Below are 22007 nucleotides of genomic sequence, written 5' to 3'. Positions count from 1 at the left end.
AATGTCGGAGGTTAGTCTGAACTAAATAGTCAACCTGTCAGGGGTAATGATGACGTACAGGTGAGTCTACAGTCACATTGTCTCGGAGTCTGAGTGGTGATGGTGTATGCCCAGACTGGGGTGCAACAGTACCCTGAGTAGGCACTCTGGCTGGTTCAGGTGAGTCTGGAGCACTTTCCACATTTGTAGGTTGCTGCAGTGGATGTTCAGGTGATGGCTCGTAGTCATGGTAGGTCTCTAGTAGCTGATCTTGGTTTGTCACTTGACAGGAGTCATCTCTGAGGTTGGTTCCTGGCAACAGTTGATCCACGTGTCTCCTCCAGATAATGTTTTCCGGTGTGTGAACTGTGTAGGACACAGGCCCTATTTGTGCAACCACTGTGGCTGGTATCCACTTTGGACCTTTGCAGTAGTTCCGAGCAAGAACTCTTTCTCCAGCTATGAAGCTTCTGTCTTTTGCTTTGCTCCGTCTCTCCACCTGTGCTCTCTGTTGTGTCTGTACAACCTGTTTAGTCTTTGGAGGTGACAGGAGGTCGAGTCGAGTGCGAAGCTGTCTTTTCATCATGACGCGGGTGCCCCTTTGGTTGTAGAGTGGGGAGTGTTTCTGTAGGTTAACAGGAATTTGTTCAGGCGCCTATTGAGGGAGCCGTTCCCTTGTGATGATTTTAAAGCTTGCTTCATCGTTTGGACAAACCTTTCAGCGAGGCCGTTCGTTGCAGGGTGATACGGCGCTGACTTGATGTGTTGAATTCCATTTGCTTCCATGAATGACCGGAACTCTTCAGACACCAGTTGGGGGCCATTATCGCTAACGAGTTGCGTTGGAAATCCGAAGCGACTGAAGATTGACCCCAGTTCTTCGATGGTTCTCTCCGCTGAGGTGCTCTTCATCACTGTGACCTCCTGCTATTTTTTGTGTGCGTCAACTACGACTAAGAACATACAATCCTCCATTGGGCCTGCATAGTCTATGTGGACTCGCTGCCAAGGCGCCTCTGGGAAGTCCCATGTGTGTAGTGGCGCTAGCTGTGGCATGTTCCTCATCTTTTGACATGCAGAACATGACCTGACCTTGTCTTCGATAGCTGCGTCCAAACCTGGCCACCAAAAGTATCTGTGTGCAATCTCCTTCATTCGCACCATGCCACAGTGCCCTGAATGGAGTTCTTCAAGCACCTGCCTTCTCAGTGGCGGCGGTATGATGACTCGAAAACCCCATGGCAAGCATCCAAATTGAACTGTGAGCTCGTTTCTCCTCACTAGGTAAGGTTGTAGGCTGTCCGACAGCTCTCCTCCTTTTCCACGAGTGGCAATGTCCACGACCTCAGACATCACTGGATCAGTGTGGGTGAACTTTTTCACTTGGACAGATGTAACTGGGGTGTTCGTCACTTCCTTGAAGTAGAAGAATTCAGCCTGGGAGTGCTCAGTGTGTGTGACAGGTAAGGGAAGCCTTGAGAGGCCGTCTGCATTGCAGTGCTGCTCAGACCTTCTGTACTTGATATCGTACTGGTGAGCAGATAACAATAATGCCCATCGCTGCATGCGGCTGGCTGCAAGCAACGGAAGGCCGGTGTGGGGACCAAAGATGGAGGTGGGGGGTCTATGGTCCGTCAGCACTGTGAATCGTCGGCCAAACAGAAACTTAACCCTAAACACAATGGCGAATGCTTCACGCTCTATCTGTGCATAATTGCTCTCGGCTTTACTTAAGGTCCGTCACGCGAAAGCAATTGGCCTTTCTTCAACTGATGACATGATGTGTGAGACAACCGCACCAACGCCATAAGGCGATGCATCACATGCCAACTGTAATGGCAAGTTGGGGTCGAAGTGGGTTAGGGCCTCTGACTGAGCTAAGGCTGTTTTCACTTTCTTGAAGGCCTCCTCACATCTGTCTGTCCACTTCCACTATTTGGTTTTGTTCAAAAGTTAATGCAGTGGCTTTAACATGTTAGCTATGTTTGGCACAAACTTTGCGTAGTATGTCAGTAGTCCTAAGAATGATCTCAGCTGACTCATGTTCTGTGGGGATGGAGCTTCCGCAATGGCCTTCACCTTCGATGGCGCCTTGTGGAGCCCCAAACTGTCGAGGACTTGGCCAAGGTACTCAGCAGAGGGCTGGAAAAACTTGCATTTGTCCTTCCGGACCCTCAGACCGTACTCCTCCAGTCTCTGTAGTGTAGCGTTCAGGTTTCTCAGGTGCTCCTGCTTGTCTTTGCCGGTGATGAGTAGATCATCGAGGTAACATTGGACCTCAGTGAGCCCGCTCAGTATCTGGTCCATAGCTCTCTGAAACAAGCTGAGCTGAGGTGATTCCTAAAGGAAGCCTCCAGTACCTGTACAGTCCTTTGTGAGTCACTATGGTCAACAGTTCTTGTGACTCTTGGTCCACATGCATCTGTAGATAGACTTATGTCAGGCCTATCTTACTGAATTGTTGTCCTCCAGCTAAACCAGAAAAGAGGTGGTCAATGAGGGGTAGTGGATATTTTTCAGCAGTCAAGACTGGGTTAATGGTGACTTTGAAATCACCACAGAGTCTGAGTGATCCATCTTTTTTTATGACTGGAACAATGGGTGTAGCCCATTCACTAACATTCGCTGAATCCAATACTCCACTCTCGACATCTGTTTATTTCAATTTCAACTTTTGGTTTTATGGCGTATAGGACAGTTCTAGCTTTGAAGCATTTTGGCTTGCTGTCTGGTTTCCCGGTCAGTTTAACTGTTATGTCCTTCATACTGCCAAGTTCTCCTTTGAACACATCCGCGTGTTTCCTCAATATCCTTCGTAGGTTTGTGTCCTCTTTTGTAACCATGTGAATTTCCTGCCAGTTCAGTTTGATATTTTCCAGCCATGTGCCTCCTAGCAATGCTGGATGGTTACCTTTCACAATGTAGAGTGGTAGCTTTACCTTCTGTTTGTTGAGCTCCACTGTAACAATCACGCTTCCTCTCACTGGAACAATCTCACCAGTGTATGTTTTCAGCGTCATCTTTGTGGGCTGTAGTGTGAGGTGATGTAGTTTCTCCTTGTATACAGCCTCAGACAGCGAAGATATGGGTGCTCCAGTGTCTACTTGCATCCGTACTGCGTTTCCAGCCAGTAGTGGTGTCACCCAGTATCCGTGTCCATTGTCTGAAATGGACAAAACATACAAAGATTCTTCCCCTTCAGACAGGGTATCACTTTGTTCATCCTCTGTGTGCTCCATTTTATGCACTTTCTTTTTGTACTGCCTGAAGTCGCTTTTCCTTTGTTCAGTACATTTGTTTGATTGTCTCTATTTGTTTTTACATGCACTTTCAATGTGACCCTTTTTTCCACAACTTCTGCAGTCTAAATCTTTGCACCAACGCTCCTCTGCTTGGTGACCTGGTTTCCCACAGAGATAGCATGGCTTGCCACCTCCTGCCTTGTTTTTTTTAACTGTATATAGACTTTTTTCCTACTGTATTATCGACTGTATGTTTTGTCTATTCCATATGTAACTCTGTGTTGTTGTATGTGTCAAATTGCTATGCTTTATCTTGGCCAGGTCGCAGTTGCAAATGAGAACTTGTTCTCAACTAGCCTACCTGGTTAAATAAACGTGAAATAAAATAAATAAAAATGCACTTGGGTCGATGCACTTAGCTGTTGTGCGTCTTTATTTGCCATTTCCATTGACGTACTCACTTCTATTGCTCTCTGCAATGTTAAGTTACTCTCAGTCAAAAGGCGTTAATGAATTGCCTCGCTGCGCATGCCACACACTAACCTTTCACGTATAGTGTCACTCATTGATCGCCCAAATTCACATTGTTCAGATAACTGTTTCAATACAGCCACAAACTGTGAGATTGATTCCCCCTCCTCTTGATTTCTCTTGTGAAACCTGAATCTCTCTGCGAATATCAGTGGTTTGGGAGAATAATGTCCTTTTAAGGTACCGTAATTTCTGGACTATTAAGCGCACCTGAATATAAGCCGCACCCACTGAATTTTAAAAAAAAAATGTATTTTGTACATAAATAAGCCGCACATGTCTATAAGCCGCAGGTGCCTACCGGTACATTGAAACAAATGAACTTTACACAGCCTTTAAACGAAACACGGCTTGTAACAAAAATAAATAGGCTTTTAAACGAAACACGGCTTGTAACGTAAATAAAATGGCTTTTTACGAAACACGGCTTGTAACAAAAATATAAAAAAATAGCAGTAAACAGTAGCCTACCAAGAAAGTCATTGGTCACTAACTTCCTCCTCCTGTGCACTGAAACCACTGAAGTCATCTCCTTCGGTGTCGGAGTTGAATAGCCTCAGAATTGCTTCATCCGATGTTGGATCGTTTTCATTGTCGCTCTTGTCACTTTCATCCGGAGGCAAATTCCCCGCTGAGCTCATGCTGCCCTCTTCAACACGCAGCAGTCCAGCCTTTCGAAACCCGTTGATGATAGTGGATTTTTTGACAATGCTCCACGCTGTCAGGACCCACTGGCAGACTTGACCATAAGTTGCTCTTCGCATGCGGCCCGTTTTAGTGAAGGATTTCTCCCCACTTGTCATCCAAGCCTCCCACTGAACACGGAGCGCCACCTTAAATGCACGATTTACACTGATGTCGAGTGGCTGCAAATACTTTGTTGTGCCCCCAGGAATCAGTCTTCAAGCTCATTTTCTAGTTCGGGCCATCTGCTTTTCTTCCCTCTGAAAGCTTTTGTTGTCTTTTTGCAGCGTGAGTCAGTTCCTCACGCTGCTGTTTCCAACGTCATCGACTCATTAAGGCCAAGCTCCCGTGCAGCAGCTCTATTTCCTTTTCCAACAGCCAGATCGATCGCCTTCAACTTGAAAGCTGCATCATATGCATTTCTAGGGGGCTTTGCCATGATGAGGGTGACAAAATGACTACCGTAATCAGAATGATGGGAAGTTTGAGCGCGCTCGATTTACATCACATTATGTGACGGTGCTCAGTTTTTTGGCGGCATGAATCTTGTGAAAGCGGGAAAAATCCATAAATTAGCCGCGTCATTGTATAAGCCGCGAGGTTCAAAGCGTGGGAAAAAGTAGCGGCTTATAGTCCGGAAATTACGGTAGCTACAATTACATCATATGATTTATCACCAGGTTTTTCAGGCGTTACTAGGCTGCGCAGTAGATTTAATGTTTTTCCTCCTATAACAGTCAAAAATGTTGGCACAACGACTTCTGCTTTAACCTGTTTGGGCTGCAGGGGCAGTATTGAGTAGCCTGGATAAAAGGTGCCCATTTCAAACGGCCTCGTACTCAATTCTTGCTCGTACAATATGCATATTATTATTACTATTGGATAGAAAACACTCTCTAGTTTCTAAAACCGTTTGAATTATATCTGTGAGTAAAACAGAACTCATTTTGCAGCAAACTTCCTGACAGGAAGTGGAAAATCTGAAATCGATGCTCTGTTCTAGGGCCTGCCTATAAATGTGCTTGATATTTATTAGTATACATGCACTTCATACGCCTTCCACTAGATGTCAACAGGCAGTGAGAGAAGAAATTGAGTGTATAACATGATCTGAGGTCGAATAAAAGCTCTTGGCATGACGTGACCCCAATTTCCTGTTTTCTGGAACGCGCGAGAAGGGACCTGGTATTGCCTTCTGTAAAGCTGTCGTTATAGACGACTAATATCTCCGGCTTTGATTTTATTTGATACATGTGACAATATCATCGTAAAGTATGTTTTTTCAATATAGTTTTATTAGATTATTGAATTTTTTTCGGGACGTTAGGCGTGTTGCTTTGTCTGCGTTTGTTCAGGAAGGAGAGCTTCGCGCCACTTTGCTAGCTTTCCGTGCTAATTGACTGGAGAAGAGGACATTCTAAATCCAAACAACGATTGTTCTGGACAAAGGACCCCTTGTACAACATTCTGATGGAAGATCATCAAAAGTAGGACCCATTTTATGATGCTATTTCATATATCTGTCGAACATGTGAACTAGTAGTTTGCGCCCAGATTTTGGGCACGCTCTCGCCATAACGTAAACTGCATGTCGTAATGAAGTTATTTTTAGAATTCTATCACGGCGATTGCATTAAGAACTAGTGTATCTATCATTTCCTATACAACATGTATTTTTTAGTAATGTTTATGAATAGTTATTTGGTCAGAATATGTGAGTGTCAGAAAAATATCCGGACGTTGTGGGAAAAAGATGCTACGTTAGCACAATGTATAACCACTGATTTCAGCTCTAAATATGCACATTTTCGAACAAAACATAAGTGTATGTATAACCTGATGTTATAGGACTGTCATCTGATGAAGCTTATCAAGGTTAGTCAAAAATTATATATCTTTTGCTGGTTTGTTACGATCGCTAACTTTTGCTGCTGGTAAATGGCTTGTGTTTCTGGTTATTGTGGTAAGCTAATATAATGCTATATTGTGTTTTCGCTGTAAAACACTTAAGAAATCGGAAATATTGGCTGGATTCACAAGATGCTTGTCTTTCATTTGCTGTACATCATGTATTTTTCAGAAATGTTTTATGATGAGTATTTAGGTATTTCACGTTGGTGTCTGTAATTACTCTGGCTGCTTCGGTGCTATTTCTGACGGTAGCTGTGATGGTAGCTGCAATGTAAAACTGATTTATACCTCAAATATGCACATTTTTCGAACAAAACATAGATTTATTGTATAACATGTTATAAGACTGTCATCTGATGAAGTTGTTTCTTGGTTAGTTTGGTTGGTTCTTGGTTAGTTAGGTTGGTTTTGTACATGCTACCTGTGCTGTGAAAAATGTCTGTCCTTTTTTGTATTTGGTGGTGAGCTAACATAAATATACGTGGTGTTTTCGCTGTAAAACATTTAAAAAATCGGACATGTTGGCTGGATTCACAAGATGTTTATCTTTGATTTGCTGTATTGGACTTGTTAATGTGTGAAAGTTAAATATTTCTAAAAAATATCTTTTGAATTTCGCGCCCTGCACTTGAATGGCTGTTGTCATATTGTGCCCGGCTTCGGGCTTGCAGCCCAAAGAAGTTAATTCCATTTGCCAACACAAAGTACTCAAAATATTCTGTGTAAGAACTCCACTGTTCCACAGATTCATCAAACGTTCCTATATTTCTCACACTTTTCAGACGGTCCCTTACTCCCAGACCCTTTTTTTTCTTCTTTTAACTCACAATGACTTCCCTTTCTCCCGCAGCAAAACTCTTCCTATCCCTCGAGGCTCTCGTTGCTGTGACATCAAAAGCTAGCTAGCATCACTCGACTGGCTAGCTCCACGTTTTGTTTGCATCTTTCTACAGCAAAACAAAATTACCAATTTAACTCAGACTTTCTGCCGAAGATAATGAGCACAAATGTGAGAACGTTTCTTCCTCGTCGACAGTTTTGTTGTATAGCATGTAGTATTACTTATACAACTAATATAAGGACAGGACATGAGAAGAAATTAGAAATTAGTAGAAATTAATGTGGGCATTGTTTAATGCGTTTCACATGAAGAACATTCCAAGCATTTCAACGTAGGTAAGCAAGGTGGGGTTACAGGTGCCCTATAGGGACAAAACTAGAATATCAATACACAACAATAGCTCTTTTGTTCCACTCTCCACACATGCGGTGACCTCACCTGGCTTAACTGGTGCCTCTAGAGACAAAACCTCTCTCATTGTTACTCATGCATGTTAACATTAGAAGCCTCCTCCCTAAGTTTGTTTTATTCACTGCTTTAGCACACTCCGCCAACCCTGATGCCCTAGCCGTATCTGAATCCTGGCTTAGGAAGGCCACCAAAAATCCTGAAATTTTCATCCCCAACTACAACATTTTACGACAAGATAGAACTGCCAAAGTGGGCGGAGTTGCAATCTACTGCAGAGATAGCCTGCAGAGTTCTGTCATACTATCCACCTCTACGTGCCCAAACAATTCGAGCTTCTACTTTTAAAAATCCGCCTTTCCAGAAACAAGTCTCTCACCGTTGCCGCTTGTTATAGACCGACCTCAGCCCCCAGCTGTGCACTGGACACCATTTGTGAATTGATTGCCCTCCATCTATCTTCAGAGTTCATACTGTTAGATGACCTGAACTGGGATATGCTTAAAACTTCTACTTGGTCACAATCCCGGATCCGGGAGCATCCTCATCAGTAAAAAAGCTGACTAGCATAGCCTAGCATAGCGCCACAAGTAAATACTAGCATATAAATATCATGAAATCACAAGTCCAAGACACCAAATGAAAGATACACATCTTGTGAATCCAGCCATCATTTCCGATTTTTAAAATGTTTTACAGCGAAAACACAATATGTATTTCTATTAGCTAACCACAATAGCAAAAGACTCAACCGCATATTTTCACAATTGTTTTACCGCATAGGTAGCTATCACAAATTCGACCAAATAAAGATATAATTAGTCACTAACCAAGAAACAACTTCATCAGATGACAGTCTTATAACAGATTTATTGTATAGCATATGTTTTGTTCGAAAAATGTGCATATTTCAGGTATAAATCATAGTTTTACATTGCAGCTACAATCACAAATATCACCAAAGCAGCTAGAATAACTACAGAGAGCAACGTGAAATAACTAAATACTCATCATAAAACATTTATGAAAAATACATGGTGTACAGCAAATGAAAGACAAACATCTTGTGAATCCAGCCAATATTTCAGATTTTTTAAGTGTTTTACAGCGAAAACACAATATAGCATTATATTAGCTTACTACAATAGCCAACCACACAACCGCATTCATTCACCGCAAAGGTAGCGATAGCGAAAAAACCAGCAAAAGATATACATTTATTCACTAACCTTGACAAACTTCATCAGATGACAGTCCTATAACATCATATTACACAATACATATATGTTTTGTTCGAAAATGTGCATATTTAGCGGTACAAATCGTGGTTTTACAATGTGAATACGTAGTCAAAATGCACAAAATTGTCCGGAGAAATCTTGGAGAGTCACCTAATCTAATCAAATAACTCATCATAAACTTTACTAAAAAATACATGTTGTACAGCAAATGAAAGATACACTAGTTCTTAATGCAACCGCTGTGTTAGATTTTTTTTAATAACTTTAGTACGACATACAGCTTACGTTATAGCGAGACAGCGCCCAAAATCATGGCGGAAAATATGACTAAACATTTTCAACAGAAATACAAAATAACATCATAAATGGTTCCTACTTTTGATGAGCTTCCATCAGAATGTTGTACAAGTTGTCCTTTGTCCAGAATAATCGTTGTTTGGTTGTAGAATGTCCTCTTCTCCTGTCGAATTAGCAACCAAAGCTAGCCATGTGGCGCAAACGTGCCCAACTTCACATAACGCAAAGAAAAGAAAATGCCGAAAATCGCAATAAACGTTCAATAAATTGATATAACTCGGTTTAAAATAACTCCTTTATGATGTTTTTAACACATATATCAAATAAAATCAGAGCCGGAGATATCTAACGTCTATACCGAAAGCTTTTCAGAACGCAATCTGGGGTCCCTTCTTGCGCCTTCCAAGACAATGAAAATTCTGGTCACGTCATTCCAAAAGCTCTTGTTCGGCCTCAGATCAAGTTAGACACCCCATTCCACCTCTCACTGCCCGTTGACATCTAGTGGAAGGCGTATGCAGTGCATGTAGATCCATAGATTTCAGGCAAATTAATAGGAAGGCCCTGGAACAGAGCCTCGATTTCAGATTTTTCACTTCCTAACAGGAAGTTTGCTGCAAAATGAGTTCTGTTTTACTCACAGATATAATTCAAACGGTTTTAGAAACTAGAGAGTGTTTTCTATCCAATAGTAATAATAATATGCATATTGTACGAGCAAGAATTGAGTACGAGGCAGTTTAATTTGGGAACACCAAGAAAAAAATAGTGCTAACAGCTCCCCCTATTTTAAGCATCTCCAATCCAAAATTAAATCTAGAATCGGCTTCCTATTTCGCAACAAATTCTCCTTCACTCCTGCTGCCAAACATACCCTCGTAAAACTGACTATCCTACCGATTCTTGACTTCGGCGATGTCATTTACAAAATAGCCTCCAACACTCTAATCAGCAAACTGGATGCAGTCTATCACAATGCCATCAGTTTTGTCACCAAAGCCCCATATACTACCCACCACTGCGACCTGTGTGCTCTCGTTGGCTGGCCCTCACTACATTCTTTACTGAGTAGCCTCGTTTCACTGGCAAAAATAAAATTAAACCATCTAGTGTTCAGCGATATAACAACACAATGTCAAATACCGGTAGCCTAGTCAAATAATTAACATCCAATCACATTAAACATTTCTCTCTCGCGGGAATTCCACTAACGAGCCGTATGTAGCCAAACGTAGCTGCTGCTCATGTTGGTATCTGTACTGATGGCGCAAAAGCCATGACAGGGAGACATAGTGGAGTGGTAAAGCACGTGCAAGCAGTTGCTCCCGACGCCACTTGGGTACAGTGCAGCATCCACCGAGAGTCTCTTGCTGCCAAGGGATTGCCTGACAGCTTGAAAGACCTTTTGGACACTACAGTGAAAATGGTTAACTTTGATAACCTTTACTGCTCAGGCGTTCTGCCAGCGGAACTCCTCCCACATTCCACTGAAAATCGTTGTTTGGTTGTAGAATGTCCTCTTCTCCTGTCGAATTAGCAACCAAAGCTAGCCATGTGGCGCAAACGTGCCCAACTTCACATAACGCAAAGAAAAGAAAATGCCGAAAATCGCAATTCGAAATTCAAAATATATTTTTTAGAAATATTTAACTTTCACACATTAACAAGTCCAATACAGCAAATGAAAGGTACACATCTTGTGAATCCAGCCAACATGTCCGATTTTTAAAATGTTTTACAGCGAAAACAGACGTATATTTATGTTAGCTCACCACCAAATACAAAAAAGGACAGACATTTTTCACAGCACAGGTAGCATGCACAAAGCCAACCTAACTAACCAAGAACCAACCAAACTAACCAACAAACAACTTCATCAGATGACAGTCTTATAACATGTTATTCAATAAATCTATGTTTTGTTCGAAAAATGTGCATATTTCAGGTATAAATCATAGTTTACATTGCAGCTACAATCAGAAATTGCACCGAAAGCAGCCAGAATAATTACAGACACCAACGTCAAATAACTAAATACTCATCATAAAACATTTCTGAAAAATACATAGTGTACAGCAAATGAAAGACAAGCATCTTGTGAATCCAGCAAATATTTCCGATTTCTTAAGTGTTTTACAGCGAAAACACAATATAGCGTTATATTAGCTTACCACAATAGCCAGAAACACAAGCCATTTCCCAGCAGTAAAAGTTAGCGATCGTGACACACCAGCAAAAGATATATAATTTTTGACTAACCTTGATAAGGTTCATCAGATGACAGTCCTATAACATCAGGTTATACATACACTTATGTTTTGTTCGAAAATGTGCATATTTAGAGCTGAAATCAGTGGTTATACATTGTGCTAACGTAGCTACTTTTTCCCACAACGTCCGGATTTTTTTCTGACACACATATTCTGACCAAATAGCTATTCATAAAACATAACTAAAAAATACATGTTGTATAGGAAATGATAGATACACTAGTTCTTAATGCAACCGCCGTGTTAGAATTCTAAAAATAACTTCATTACCATATAAGGCTTACGTTATGTCGACCAAGTGCCCAAAACCTGGGCGCAAAACTAATAGTACACAGTTCGACAGATATATGAAATAACATCATAAAATGGGTCCTACTTTTGCTGATCTTCCATCAGAATGTTGTACAAGGTGTCCTTTGTCAAGAACAATCGTTGTTTGGATTTAGAACGTCCATTTTCCCTCTTGAATTAGCAAGCGCACTAGCCAAGTGGCGCGAAGCTCTCCTTTCTGAACAAAGGCACACAACGCAACACGCCTAACGTCCCGAATAAATTTCAAAAATCTAATAAAACTATATTGAAAAAACATACTTTACGATGATATTGTCACATGTATCAAATAAAATCAAAGCCGGAGATAGTAGTCGCCTATAACGAAAGCTATTCAGAAGGCAAATCCAGGTCCAACTTCGCGCCATCCTGAAAACAGGAAATGGGTGAAACGTCATTCCAAGAGGACGTATTCCATCTCAGACCAAGATAAACACTCCATTTCTTCTCTCACTGCATCTTGACATCCAGGGGAAGGTGTATGACGTGCATGTATACTAATAGGTATCATGCCCATTTATAGGCAGGACCCAGAAGAGAGCATCGATTTCAGATTTTCCACTTCCTGGTCAGGAAGTTTGTGCCAAATGAGTTCTGTTTTACTCACAGATATAATTCAAACGGTTTTAGAAACTAAAGAGTGTTTTCTATCCAATAGTAATAATAATATGCATATTGTACGAGCAAGAATTGAGTACGAGGCCGTTTAAATTGGGCACGTTTTTCCCCCAAAGTGAAAACAGCGCCCTCTGTCCTCATCAGGTTAAAGCAAGGCCCCTGAACTCTCGTGTATTTTCTGCTCTATGCAATGATATGGGCAGCGACCATGTGACGCTTTTATAACATACAGAAGTCCGCTGGTAATCAAGGGGCAAAGTATTGACACGTTTAAAAAAAAAATGAGAGACGAGCTAAAGTTTTCTTCACTGACCATAATTTTCACTTGTCTGACCGCTTGCATGATAAAGAGTTTCCCACACGACTGGACTATCTGGGTGATGTTTTTTCTCGCCTGAATGATCTGAATCTAGGATTACAGGGACTCTCTGCAACTATATTCAATGTGCCGGACAAAATTTAAGCTATGATTAATGTCACGTTCCTGACCTGTTTTCTGTTAGTTTTTGTATGTGTTAGTTGGTCAGGACGTGAGTTTGGGTGGGCAGTCTATGTTTTCTGTTTCTATGTTGGTTTTGGGTACCTGATATGGTTCTCAATTAGAGGCAGGTGGTTTTCATCTCCTCTGATTGAGAATCATATTAAGGTAGGTGTTTTCACTTTGTTGGTTGTGGGTGGTTGTCTCCTGTGTCTGTGTTTGTTTGCACCATACGGGACTGTTTCGTTCGTTCTTCGTTTTATGTAGTCATTTTCCTGTTCGTGAGTTCTTCGTGTTATGTAAGTTCTTATGTTCAGGTTCGTCTACTCCGTTTGTTGTTTTGTTTAGTTTCAAGTGAAGTTCGTGTTTTCGTCTTTACTTTAAATAAATCATGTCATATCAAGACGCTGCATTTTGGTTTAATCCCTGCTCCTCCTCTTCGGATGAAGAGGAGGAGGAACGCCGTTACAGAACCACCCACCAAATAAGAACCAAGCAGCAGATGTTCGAGCAGTGGAATACACAGGACTACTGGACTTGGGAGGACGAGCTGGATGGAAAAGGACCTTGGGCTCAACCAGGAGAATATCGCCGCCCCAAAGCTGAGCTGGAGGCAGTGAAAGCAGAGAGGCGGCGATATGAGGAGGCAGCAAGGAAGCAAGGCTGGAAGCCGGAGAATCAAGCTCAAGACCGGAGATATGAAGGTACGCGGCTAGCAAGGAAGCCCGAGAAGAAACCCCAAAAATTTCTTGGGGGGGGGCTAAGAGGTAGTGGGCTAAGGGCAGGTAGGAGACCTGCGCCCACTTCCCAGGCTAACCGTGGAGAGCGGGAGTACGGGCAGACACCGTGTTACGCAGTAGAGCGCACGGTGTCTCCTGTACGTGTGCATAGCCCGGTGCGGGTTATTCCACCTCCCCGCACTGGTAGGGCTAGATTGAGCGTTGAGCCGGATGTCATGAAGCCGGCCCTACATATCTGGCCTCCAGTACGTCTCCTCGGGCCGGCTTACATGGCACCAGCCTTACGCATGGTGTCCCCGGTTCGTCTACATAGCCCGGTGCGGGTTATTCCACCTCCCCGCACTGGTCGGGCGACGGGGAGCATTCAACCAGGTAAGGTTGGGCAGGCTCAGTGCTCAAGGGAGCCAGTACGCCTGCACGGTCCGGTATTTCCGGCGCCACCTCCCCGCCCCAGCCCAGTACCACCAGTGCCTACTCCACGCACCAGGCTTCCAGTGCGTTTCCAGAGCCCTGTTCCTCCTCCACGCACTCTCCCTATGGTGCGTGTCTCCAGCCCAGTGCCTCCAGTTCCGGCACCACGCACCAGGCCTACAGTGCGCCTCATCCGGCCAGAGCCATCCGTCTCCTCAGCGCCATCTGAGCCATCCGTCTCCCCAGCGCCATCTGAGCCATCCGTCTCCCCAGCGCCATCTGAGCCATCCGTCTCCCCAGCGCCATCTGAGCCATCCGTCTCCCCAGCGCTATCTGAGCCATCCGTCTGCCCAGTGCCGTCTGAGCCACCCGTCTGTCCCGAGCCGTCAGAGCCGTTAGTCAGTCAGGAGCCGCTAGAGCCATTCACCAGACAGAATCTGCCAGAGCCGCCAACCAGACAGGATCTGCCAGAGCCGCCAACCAGACAGGATCTGCCAGAGCCGCCAACCAGACAGGATCTGCCAGAGCCGCCAGCTAGCCATGAGCGTCCAGAGCCGTCAGCCAGCCACGAGCGTCCAGAGCCGTCAGCCAGCCACGAGCGTCCAGAGCCGTCAGCCAGCCCAGAGCTGCCAGTAATCCAGAACTGCCCCTCAGTCCAGAGCTGTCTCTCTGTCCGGAGCTGCCCTTCAGTCCGGAGTTGCCCCTCTATCCTGAGCTACCTCTCTATCCTGACCTACCTCTTTGTTTTGAGCTATCTCTCTATCCCGGTGCTGTCCCTTGTCTCGATGTTACCCAAAAAATTAAGTGGGTGGAATAGGAGGGTGGTCAGTCGTAGGGGGAAACGTAAGCTGGGATTGACTATGGTGGGGTGGGGACCTCGCCCAGAGCCTGAGCCACCACCGTGGTCAGATGCCCACCCAGACCCTCCCCTAAACTTTGTGCTGGTGCGCCCGGAGTTCGCACCTTAAGGGGGGGGTTATGTCACGTTCCTGACCTGTTTTCTGTTAGTTTTTGTATGTGTTAGTTGGTCAGGACGTGAGTTTGGGTGGGCAGTCTATGTTTTCTGTTTCTATGTTGGTTTTGGGTACCTGATATGGTTCTCAATTAGAGGCAGGTGGTTTTCATCTCCTCTGATTGAGAATCATATTAAGGTAGGTGTTTTCACTTTGTTGGTTGTGGGTGGTTGTCTCCTGTGTCTGTGTTTGTTTGCACCATACGGGACTGTTTCGTTCGTTCGTCGTTTTGTGTAGTCATTTTCCTGTTCGTGAGTTCTTCGTGTTATGTAAGTTCTTATGTTCAGGTTCGTCTACTCCGTTTGTTGTTTTGTTTAGTTTCAAGTGAAGTTCGTGTTTTCGTCTTTACTTTAAATAAATCATGTCATATCAAGACGCTGCATTTTGGTTTAATCCCTGCTCCTCCTCTTCGGATGAAGAGGAGGAGGAACGCCGTTACAGTTAAGAAGTTGGAGCTCTTCTATGTCTGCATTACAATGGCAACACACAGGTCTTTCCATCATTGTATGATTTTTTTTTTGTGCAAATTAACTCAAGCTTACGGACAATGTCAAATGTGATATAGCGAAGCACCTGAGTGAGTTGGTTGCGCAATTACGCAGGTACTTTCCCGAAACGGATGACACAAACAACTGGATTCGTTATCCCTTTCATGCAGTGCCTATAGTCCACTTACCGATATCTGAATAAGAGAGCCTCATCGAAATTGCAGCAAGTGGTTCTGTGAAAATTGAATTTAATCAGAAGCCACTGACAGATTTCTGGATTGGACTGCGCTCAGAGTATCCTGCCTTGGCAAATCGCGCTGTTAAGACACTGATGCCCTTTGCAACCACATACCTACAGTTGAAGTCGGAAGTTTACATACACTTAGGTTGGAGTCATTAAAACTCGTTTTTCAACCACTCCACAAATTTCTTGTTAACAAACTATAGTTTTGGCAAGTCGGTTAGGACATCTACTTTGTGCACGACACAAGTAAATTTCCAGCAATTGTTACAGACAGATTATTTCATTTATAATTCACTCCATCACAATTCCAGTGGGTCAGAAGTTAACATATACTAAGTTGACTGTACCCTCACTAGCTGTCAGAGCAGCTCACAGATAACTACACCTGTACATAGCCCATCTGTAAACAGCCCATCTATCTACCTACCTCATCCCCATACTGTTGTAACGACCTGGGTGTCGGGGGGGGTGCGAAGTCAAACGCAGGAGACAGCAGAGCTTCAATAAGTTGAGTCTTTAATCCCCAACTGTCCAATACAATGTCCAACACGGACGAACTGGGTGAACATACACGACGGTCCAACGACACGAGCAAACAATCCCAGTCCACAAATACAATCTCCACTCCCGAAATCCAAAAGGTTTACAAAGTAACAATCCCGCACAAAGACGCCTACGGGCTGGCTGACAAATAAAGCCATACTAATTACCCACTTAACTGAACACAGGTGTAACAAATAAACACATAAGGAGGGGGAGGAAAAAGAGTCAGTGGCAGCTAGTAGGCCGGTGACGACGACCGCCGAGCGCCACCCGAACGGGAAGGAGAGCCTGCCTCGGTTGAAGTCGTGACAGTACCCCCCCTCTGACGCGCGGCTCCCGCAGCGCGCCGACACCGGCCTCGAGGTCGACCCGGAGGACGAGGCGCGGGGCGATCCGGATGGAGGCGATGGAAATCCCTTAACATAGATGGATCCAAAATGTCCTCCACCGGTACCCAGCACCTCTCCTCCGGACCGTACCCCTCCCAGTCCACGAGGTACTGCAGGCCCCTCACCCGGCGTCTCGAGTCCAGAATGGCCCGTATCGTGTACGCCGGGGACCCCTCGATGTCCAGAGGGGGAGGAGGGACCTCCGGCACCTCACCGTCCTGCAGGGGACCAGCTACCACCGGCCTGAGGAGAGACACATGAAACGAGGGGTTAATACGATAATAGGAAGGGAGTTTTAATCGATAACACACCTCGTTTATTCTCCTCAGGACTTTGAAGGGCCCTACACACTGCGGCCTCAGCTTCCGGCAGGGCAAGCGGAGGGGTAGGTTTCGGGTCGAGAGCCAGACCCTTTCCCCCGGTACAAACACGGGAGCCTCACTGCGGTGGCGGTCAGCGCTCCTCTTCTGCCTCCTAGTAGCTTGTTGAAGAGACTCCTGGACGGACCTCCAGGTCTCTTTGGAGCGCTGTACCCACTCCTCCACCGCAGGAGCCTCGGTCTGGCTCGGATGCCATGGTGCCAGGACCGGCTGGTACCCCAACACACACTGAAAGGGGGACACATTAGTAGAGGAGTGGCGTAGTGAGTTCTGGGCCATCTCGGCCCAGGGAATGTATCTCGCCCACTCCCCTGGCCGGTCCTGGCAATAGGACCGCAGAAACCTACCCACCTCCTGGTTCACTCTCTCCACCTGCCCATTACTCTCGGGGTGAAAACCGGAAGTCAAGCTGACCGTGACCCCCAGACGCTCCATGAACGCCCTCCATACTCGGGACGTGAACTGGGGGCCCCGATCAGAAACGATGTCCTCCGGCACCCCGTAGTGCCGGAAGACGTGAGTGAATAAGGCCTCCGCAGTCTGTAGGGCAGTAGGGATACCGGGCAACGGGAGGAGACGACAGGACTTAGAAAACCGATCCACAATTACCAGAACCGTAGTGTTTCCCTGAGAAGGGGGGAGATCGGTCAGGAAGTCCACGGACAGATGAGACCATGGCCGTTGTGGAACGGGGAGGGGTTGCAACTTCCCTCTAGGAAGGTGCCTAGGAGCCTTACTCTGAGCGCATACCGAACAGGAGGAGACATAAACCCTAACGTCCCGAGCTAAGGTAGGCCACCAATACCTTCCCCGAAGGCTCCCCACTGTCCTCGTCACCCCAGGGTGACCCGAGGAGGGTAGGACATGAGCCCACCGAATCAGTCGGTCCCGAACACCAAGCGGTACGTACTTACGGCCCGCCGGGCACTGAGGAGGCGCGGGTTCCGCCCGTAACGCCCGCTCGATGTCCGAGTCCACCTCCCATACCACTGGCGCTATCAGCCTCGAGGCGGGGATGATGGGAGTGGGCTCGGTGGTCCTATCCTCCGTGTCGTAAAGGCGAGACAGTGCGTCAGCCTTTACGTTTTGGGAGCCGGGTCTGTAGGACAACGTGAACCTAAACCGGGTGAAAAACATGGCCCACCTTGCCTGACGTGGGTTCAGTCTCCGAGCTGCCCGAATATACTCCAGATTCTGGTGGTCGGTCCAGATGAGAAAGGGGTGTTTAGCCCCCTCAAGCCAGTGTCTCCACACCTTCAGAGCCCTGACCACCGCTAACAACTCCCGATCCCCCACATCATAGTTACGCTCCGCTGCACTGAGCTTACTAGAGAAGAAAGCGCAGGGGCGCAGTTTTAGTGGCGTACCCGAGCGCTGTGATAGCACGGCACCCACCCCAGCCTCGGACGCGTCCACCTCCACTATGAATGCTAAAGAGGGATCCGGATGCGCCAACACGGGAGCATCCGTGAACAGAGCCTTCAACCTGTTGAAAGCTCCGTCCGCCGCCGCTGACCACCGCAACCGCACCGGGCCCCCCTTTAGCAGTGAGGTAATGGGAGCCGCTACCTGACCAAAACCCCGGATAAATCTCCGGTAGTAGTTGGCAAAACCCAAAAACCGCTGCACCTCTTTCACCGTGGTTGGAGTCGGCCAATTACGCACGGCCTTTATGCGGTCACTCTCCACCACCACCCCCGAGGTGGAAATGCGATAACCCAGGAAGGAGACGGCTTGTTTGGAGAACACACACTTCTCAGCCTTGACGTATAGGTCATGCTCCAGCAGTCTGCCAAGCACTTTGCGCACCAGAGATACATGCGCGGCTTGAGTAGTTGAGTAGATCAGAATGTCATCGATATACACAACTACCCCCTGCACGTGCAGGTCCCTGAGAATGTCGTCTACAAAGGATTGGAAAACAGCTGGAGCATTCTTTAACCCATACGGCATGACGCAGTACTCATAATGGCCCGATGTGGTACTAAATGCGGTTTTCCACTCGTCCCCCTCCCGAATACGCACCAGACTGTACGCGCTCCTGAGGTCCAGTTTTGTAAAGAACTGCGCTCCGTGAAATGATTCCACCGCCGAAGCGATGAGAGGTAGTGGGTAACTAAACCCCACTGTGATGGCATTTAGACCTCTATAATCAATACACGGACGCAAACCTCCCTCCTTCTTCTTCACAAAAAAGAAACTCGAGGAGACGGGTGAGATGGAGGGCCGAATGTACCCCTGTCCCAGAGACTCCGCGACATATGTCTCCATAGCCAACGTCTCCTCTTGGGACAAAGGGTACACGTGACTCTTGGGAAGCGCAGCGTTAACCTGGAGATCTATCGCACAATCCCTACCCGGTCGATGTGGTGGTAATTTCGTCGCTTTCTTTTTACAGAAAGCGATTGCCAAATCGGCATACTCGGGGGGAATGCGCACCGTGGAACCCTGGTCTGGACTCTCCACCGACGTGGCACCAATGGAAACTCCCAGACACCTTCCAGAACACTCCTCTGACCACCCCTGGAGAACCCCCTGTCTCCACGAAATATTGGGATTGTGCCGGGCCAACCAGGGAATACCCAGCACCACTGGAAACGCAGGCGAATCAATAATAAAGAGACTGATACGTTCCCTATGATTCCCCTGCGTCACCATGTCCAGGGGAACTGTGGCCTCCCTGACCACCCCTGACCCTAATGGCCGGCTATCTAGGGAGTGCACGGGAAAGGGAGAATCTATCGGCACAAGCGGAACGCCCAACTCTCGGGCGAGTCCGCGATCCATAAAGTTCCCAGCTGCACCTGAATCTACTAGTGCCCTATGCTGGGAAGAGGGGGAAAAATCAAGGAAAAAAATTGAGACAAACATGTGACCAACAGGGGGTTCTGAGTGAGTCTGGTGCTGACTCACCTGGGGTGATCGAGAAGCGTTCCGCCTGACATCTCGACTCCCAGACAGACCCCCCCAGCACCGATCGGCCGTGTGTCCTCTCCGACCACAGCTGGTGCAGGGGAGGCCTCCTCCTCCGGTACCCCTAGGCGCGGCCCCTCCCAACTCCATTGGGATGGGAGCCGGGGCGCTGGGTGGTGGAACGCACAGGACCCTCTCCGAACGCCCGCGGGCAGCCAGCAGATTGTCCAGTCGGATGGACATGTCGATAAGCTCATCCAAAGAAAGAGCGATGTCCCGACACGCTAGCTCCCTGCGGACGTCCTCCCGGAGACTACACCGGTAGTGGTCAATAAGGGCCCTGTCGTTCCACCCTGATCCCGCGGCCAAGGTCCGGAACTCCAGCGCGAAATCCTGTGCGCACCTCTTCTCCTGCCTAAGATGAAACAGTCTCTCACCCGCCGCTCGGCCCTCTGGGGGGTGGTCGAACACGGCACGAAAGCGACGGGTAAACTCCGGGTAGTGCTCCTTCGCTGAGTCCGGGCCATTCCAGACTGCGTTGGCCCATTCCAGAGCACGACCCGTTAGGCAGGAGACGAGGACACTCACCCTCTCCGCTCCCGAGGGAGTAGGGCGAACAGTGGCCAGGTATAGCTCCAGCTGGAGTAAAAACCCCTGGCACCCTGCCGCCGCTCCATCATAATCCCTCGGGAGCGTAAGACGGAGCGCGCTGGAGCCGGGGGATGAAGAGTCCTGAGGAAGGGGAGCTGAAGGTGGAGAGAGGAGCCCACTCCTCTCCCATCGCTCCATTCTCTCCATCATCTGGTCCATGGCGGATCCGATTCGATGGAGGACGGTGGTGTGGTGGAGAACCCGTTCCTCCATCGATGGGAGAGGGTTGGCTGCTGCTCCTGCTGACTCCATTGTTGGTGCGGGATTCTGTAACGACCTGGGTGTCGGGGGGGGTGCGAAGTCAAACGCAGGAGACAGCAGAGCTTCAATAAGTTGAGTCTTTAATCCCCAACTGTCCAATACAATGTCCAACACGGACGAACTGGGTGAACATACACGACGGTCCAACGACACGAGCAAACAATCCCAGTCCACAAATACAATCTCCACTCCCGAAATCCAAAAGGTTTACAAAGTAACAATCCCGCACAAAGACGCCTACGGGCTGGCTGACAAATAAAGCCATACTAATTACCCACTTAACTGAACACAGGTGTAACAAATAAACACATAAGGAGGGGGAGGAAAAAGAGTCAGTGGCAGCTAGTAGGCCGGTGACGACGACCGCCGAGCGCCACCCGAACGGGAAGGAGAGCCTGCCTCGGTTGAAGTCGTGACAACTGTATTTATTTATTTATCTTGCTCCTTTGCACCCCAGTATCTCTACTTGCACATTCATCTTCTGCACATCTACCATTCCAGTGTTTAATTGCTATATTGTAATTACTTCGCCACCATGGCCTATTTATTGCCCTAACTTACCTCATTTGCACTCACTGTATATAGACGTTTGGTTTTCTTTTGTTCTACTGTAATTTTGACTGTATGTTTTGTTTATTCCATGTGTAACTCTGTGTTGTTGTATGTGTTGAATTGCTATGCTTTATCTTGGCCAGGTCGCAGTTGCAAATGAGAACTTATTCTCAACTAGCCTACCTGGTTACATAAAGGTGAAATCAAAAATGTAATAAAAAAATTAAACAGCTTGGAAAATTCCAAAAAATTATGTCATGGCTTTAGAAGCTTCTGATAGGCTAATTGACATCATTTGAGTCAATTGGAGGTGTACCTGTGGATGTATTTCAAGGCCTACCTTCAAACTCAGTGCCTCTTTGCTTGACATCATGGGAAAATCAAAAGAAATCAGCCAAGACCTCAGAAAACAAATTGAAGACCTCCACAAGTCTGGTTCATCCTTGGGAGCAATTTCCAAATGCCTGAAGGTACCGCGTTCATCTGTACAAACAATAGTACGCAAGTATAAACACCATGGAACCACGAAGCTGTCATACCGCTCATTAAGGAGACGCATTCTGTCTCCTAGAGATGAACGTACTTTGGTGCG

Source organism: Salvelinus alpinus, chromosome 11, assembly GCF_045679555.1.
Source record: "Salvelinus alpinus chromosome 11, SLU_Salpinus.1, whole genome shotgun sequence".
In the NCBI taxonomy this organism is placed as follows: Eukaryota; Metazoa; Chordata; class Actinopteri; order Salmoniformes; family Salmonidae; genus Salvelinus; species Salvelinus alpinus.
This window is presented reverse-complemented; position numbering follows the sequence as displayed.